Here is a 6,000-nt window from a genome sequence, read left to right as displayed (position 1 = left end):
TTAGTCTGTGGCTGTCCCTGGGAATCCCAACACCAAAGAGCTTTATTGGTTCATTGATGCCAGAGGAAAGGGAGCCTGCCTGCCATATGTAAGGATTCACTGCCAAATCTTTAGCCAAAAGGCTCTTTTTCAAAATTTAGGAGAGAAAAAAATGCATGTTGCTCTGGAAGAGTTTTTTTTTTTTTTTTAATTGAAATTTACACTGCACACAATTTTCAAAAAAAAGGATGCTATTTTCCCGAGAAATATTTATATATTAATGCAAATATTTAATTCCATATTCATTTTAAATTTGAATTTCAAATAATTGGTGGGTTAACAATTATATTTCATCTTTTTTTAACTTTTCGAGTGCTATAATTTTTTATGCAGTCATTTCTTCTCAAACACATTCTGAGCACTGCTGTCTCCTAGGCAATTTTTAGGCAGCAGAGATAATTGAATGATCCCCAAATTCCACATAGCCTACTTGAAAGGAAAAGGAGAAATTGGAAACAAAATAAATTTTTTTAATTAACTAAATACTAATAAATTAAGAGGACTTGAGCTAAGTATTAAATACTTTATAATTATTAGATTTTATGATCTATATGAAATGTGTTTAAAAATATTAATTTATTATTCACACCAACCATGTGAAGAAGTTATTATAACAGATTAAAAATGGAGAGTCATTAATATTACACATGGTCATAAAAATAGTATGTGGCAGAAATATATGCATATTATGAGTGGGATTCTGTGAAAGCTGAAGGGAAGGATGATGAGGGATAGCTTGCTGCTCTGGGAGGTCATTGAAGGCCTCAATGTAAACATATCTTTGGGTCTTGAAAAAAATTTGAGAGATCTAAATCAAACAGATCTGAATTGAATAAATCTTGGCTCAGCCATCTACATACCTGTGTAGCCAGCCCCGGACAATTTACACTCACAGCTTTTGTTTCCTATAAAGTTGAGATATGAATATTAATAATTTTAGAGGGTTTTTTGTGAAGATCAAACAACATGATATAAAATCCTTAGTATGGTTCTAGGCCCAATAAATTTTAAAAATATAAAATTACTAAACATGATGAGAAAGAGACAGAAAAAGAGGTGAAATGGAAAATGTTTCAAAAAGATATTGATTACCTGCAAGGAGTGGGTGGAAAAGAGTGAAAAGAGGAGAAGAATGGAAATAGTAGGGATGAGGAGGCGATGACATTTCAGTGAATAGATCCTTTATATATCTCTGACTCTTAACCCATAATTAAAACCTACCACTAAGTGGGGAGAAACCCAAAACAGAATACAAGGGTAAAAAGTTAACCTAACTGAACTACAAATCAATAATGTAACTATATGGAAGGGAATGGGGAAAGCAACATATAACCTAAGAAACTTTTTAAAGGTAAAGAATCTATAAATAAATACTGTAATCTATATAATAATATCATTAAAATAGACACCCAGGGAATGAATAAGTATTTTTGAAATATTTATACACTGGCATTAAATGAACATATAGATACAATACTGATAAAAAGAACTGATTACATAACTGTCAAGAGAGAAGTTGTAAATAAGAAAAGGAGGGTCACCTCCTGCTGCTGCCCAGTTGGTTAAGCATCTGCCTTCGGCTCAGCTCATGATTCCAGGGTCCTGGGATCAAGTCCTCCTGCTACCCATCCCCTTGGCTCATGCATGCTCACTCTCTCTCTCTCACAAAAATAAATAAAATCTTTTTTTTTTTTTTTAAGGAGAAAGCTCAAATGATGGAATTAGAAGTATCAGTAGAAACACATGGCAAGAGATTAAATAGTGGTTGATTGACAGATTAAATATAAATACAGGTATTAGGGCTACTTGGTGGCTCAGTCAGTTAAGTGGCCATCTCTTCATTTTAGCTAAGGTCATGACCTCAGGGTCCTGGGATGGAGACCTACGTAGGGCTCAGGGCTCAGCAGGGAGTTAGCTTTAGATTGTCTCTCCCTCTTCCCCTTCTTCTGCTCTCTCCCTTTCTCAAATAAATAAATAAATCTTTAAAAATAAACAAATAAATGTTGATACAGATATTTAACTTCTGTGTATGCATGGATTAAGTATTCATACATAGATTTCCTAGCTCTGTCCCCCAAAAAGGTCTGATGTTAGTAACACCCCAGAACCAATGAGCACAACTAGTGCTAAAACCATTTTTTTCCTTCTCTTATCCTTCTCAACGCCATTCTTCCATTAAAAGACCAAAAAAAAAAAAAAAAAAAAAGAACTAAGGTTCCATGTTGAAATAAATGGTTGAGCCCAGGCTGGGACAAGGGAAATGCCAGGATTGGCCTAAAACATCTTGGAGTGCCAGAAAGTAAGAAAGCTTTCATAGAAGGATGGAAACCTAACAAAATGATACAGGAATCCACCTAAAGTAGAACCTACTGGCCAAATGATTTGAATAGTAAAATAATGATAGTGTTGAATTGAAATCCATAGAATTCAGTATACAGGAGTTCATACTGATAAAGAAATATTTACTTAATAAATATATAGGAGAGAAGGAAGAATACTTTCTCCCAGAAAAACTCCAATGTAAGAATTTAAAAGTTTAAGAGGGAAAGAGGAAGCCAAACATTAGGCAAACACCATCAGGCAACAGTTGTTCCAGACAAGAGCTGCAGAGGATTGATAAAATTAACAGGTGGAAGTTTGAGAAGAAACAGGATATTTGCTTAGTCTCAAAGTATCTACCCCCAAATTTGTATTAATTACAAAGGGAAGTAGAGGAAACTTAAAAAGGATAAACCTGGCCAATACCAACATAACCAAGTGATCAAGATTAACATAACCGGTATTAAGATATTTTGGCATCATAAGTATCTGACCTAGGCCACACAAAAAAAGCCTAATATAATTTTTGTAGTATTCTTCTCCAAAATGCACAACCTCATTTTAAAAATGGGAAAAAAACATCAATCAAAATCAGATTAGGAAAAGTTCTCTAAATAATTGACCAGTACTTTTCAAAAGTGTCAAGGTCATAAAAGAAGAGTAAAGATCTGGCAACTATAAAAACACTTAAATTAAATAAAACCAAGGAGAAACAATAAGTATATGACATATGGGATTCTATAGCAGATAAAAAGAGCATTAGTGGAAAGGGGGATAAAATCTGAATAAAATTTTAGCTTAGTGAGTAGTATTGTGACATTAATTTCCTGGTATTGACAACTATAGTATGGTTACATAAAATGTTAATATTAGGGAAAGTTTGGTGAAAGGATGATGGGAAATCTCTATATTTCTTGAAACTTTTCTGTAAGTCTAAAAGTATATAAAAAGAACAAATTACATAAAAATCTACTCAGGAGATTTTGTTATGAGTGTTGCTTAGGTTTCTTTGCTCTGTGTGTCAGAGTGTAACAGTTTAAGATTGAAGGAGTAGGCAAGAATCTAATCATGAGGACTCCTATAGGTTATGCCAAGCCATATAAAGTAGATTTCAGGTGAAGGAAATGACAGTATCATTTTTACATTTGAGAAAGAGTTTTCTCACAACCTGCACAGAGGAGCCTGCCAGACTCCAAGAGTTGAGGAGATGGAGCTGAAAGTTCCTGGAGATGTAAGCCGTTAAAGTTCTAGCCCAAATACTGCAGGGAAGAAAGCTGCACACAGAGAAAATGCCAGAGAGCTGTGGAATGCCCCACAAATGGCCAGAAAATACTGATCAGTGTACACACATGAGAAAATGTCCTGGGGCTGGGTAAAGAGCTCTCTGAAAGGATGAGAGAGTAAAGTGTCTGGTGCTTGCTAGGCCAGGAATAGTGTGTCTTCCTACCAGTAAGATGGAAAAATCATAATTCATGAGGCAATATGTGGAAAACTCGAGAAAGTCATATTTCATTGATGGGAGATAATTAGCTTCCTGGGAACGGCTCTGCAGTTACCTAACCAATCATAAAATCAAGACCCAAAAGGAACAATGTCTAAGTAACTCAACTGAATCCCAGAACAAAGATCTAGAACATTTATAGAAATATAAAAATGTCCAAAGTATAGTGGTGTAAAATTTACAATGGTACAAATTTTAAAAATTACCAGGCATGCAAATAAACAAGGAAATGTGGTTCATAATAAGGAAATAAATCAATAAAATAAAAGCACCTCAGAAGTGACACCATGACTAGAATTAAAGAAAAAGTACTTTAGAAGAGTTACTATAATTTTTCTTCTTATGTTCTAAAAGTAGAGAACGAAAATATGTAAAAAGTCTTCAAATTTGTAAGGACCTATTTAGCCAGAGTGACTCCATCTCGGTTAAAAAGCCATTTTGTTATTTGTGCAATAAAATTTAAACTGACCCTGCCCCCCCCCACCCCCGAAGAACTTACGTAGCAGCAAGTCTGGGAAACCAGTAAATTACCGTCGGCTAGTTCCTAATAACGGAGCCCAGAATACAAGGACGAGTCAGGTCAGGTGGAGACATCCAATCAGTAAAAAGCACACATACTATCTCCCTAACCACCAAATAATGTAAACTCCGCCTTTTGGGCGCCAAACTTGAGCGCCAATTCTGACCAGAGTAATAGGTTAGTTCAAACAGCTACTATAGGGTAAATTGTAATTTAATTGTCCATCTGCGTGTGGCCTAACATGACTATGCAATGTTACAATCTCATTGGCCACCTATGTATGGCCAGGCTTTTGCTCTATAAAAGCTAGTCTGCAAGGCTGGGAGGGGTCACTCTCTTTAGAGGCGGCCCTGACCAGTCAGTCAATTCTTGAGCCTGTAAACTGGGGGTGGTTGCTCTCTTCCAAGACAGCCCTGGCCGGTCAGTCTGACTTCTAATGCTTGGCATAGAATAAAGCTTTAAATAACTTTCACCTTGTCTCAGTCTCGTTCCTTTGATCACAGACCCAACAAAATTAAACTTCAATAATAAATAAATATATCAAAATAATACACAAAAATAAGTGGAGGATAATCCCGGGTTAATATGTAGGAAAATTCCATATATTTAAGATGTCAATCCTTCCCACATTGATCTGTGGATTTAATACAATTCCAGTAAGAATTCTACTAGGTTTTTTTTTTTTTTGTAGAAATTCACAAGTTGATTATAAAATTTATATGAAAATTTAAAAAGTTGAGGCCATTCAAAAAAAAAAAAAAAAACCTTGAAAATAAGAACAAAGTTGCAGGATTAATGTTTTAAAAGCATATTCTAAAGCTACCATAATTAAGGCCAAAGGGTATTTTCATAAAGATAAACAGATCAATGGGATAGAGTAGAGAGTCAAGAAATAAACTGACATGTATAAGGTCAACTCATTTTTATTTAGTTGTTTTATTTTTATGTATTTATTTTTCTCAGTTTGTTTGTGTACTATTGATGCTGATGCTCAGGCCTTGACCCCATACTTGCTGCAGCTTCTTGGCCTTGAGATTTTCCTCATGCTTGTTAAGCTGGCAGCACATAACATGTGTGTCCTTGGGCTGCAAATCCAGGAGTTTGTACTCCTTACCCTTGTAGAATTTCTTGAGGTTCTCTTTCTGCATCTGGTTGATGACTGTGAGAACATGGGCACGGATTTGCCAACTCGGACCTTGGAGAGCTTGGAAGCCCTGCCGCTTATCACTTCAGAGACAGCTGGGACAGCTCCACCTTCAGCTGGAGGAGCTGCTTAACCAGCTGGAAGAGAAGCCGAGAAGGTCTGGAGCCTTAATCTTGGCCATGTCTGCACAATCCACCGCTGCCAATGGAAAGCAGTGGAGGGAAAGGGCCAACTCATTTTTCACAAAGGTTCAAAAACATGATTCTGAAGAAACAATAGTTTTTTCAACAAATTTTCCTAAAACAATTAGATATCTATATCCGCCCCCCCCCAAAAAAAGATACATGCCTTGGATGGTAAACAAATGTTGACTCAAAGGATCATAATCCTGTGCAAAAAGCTAGGAAAAAAATAGACTAAAATCTTGTTACCTTGGGCTTAGCAACAAAAGTTTCTCAAATACATCACCGAAAGCAT

The 6,000-nt window shown here is 35.8% G+C and overlaps 1 pseudogene; it reads right to left on the bottom strand.

The window, feature by feature from the left end:
- Positions 1-5,338: 5,338 nt before the first annotated feature.
- LOC111158246 lies at positions 5,339-5,704 on the bottom strand (annotated as a pseudogene).
- Between the last annotated feature and the right edge of the window lie 296 nt (positions 5,705-6,000).

Source organism: Enhydra lutris, unplaced genomic scaffold, assembly GCF_002288905.1.
Source record: "Enhydra lutris kenyoni isolate GAN:26980312 unplaced genomic scaffold, ASM228890v2 scaffoldscaffold58, whole genome shotgun sequence".
NCBI lineage: Eukaryota > Metazoa > Chordata > Mammalia > Carnivora > Mustelidae > Enhydra > Enhydra lutris.
Note: the sequence above shows the minus strand (reverse complement) of the source record. Positions and strands in the feature narration are given on the sequence as shown.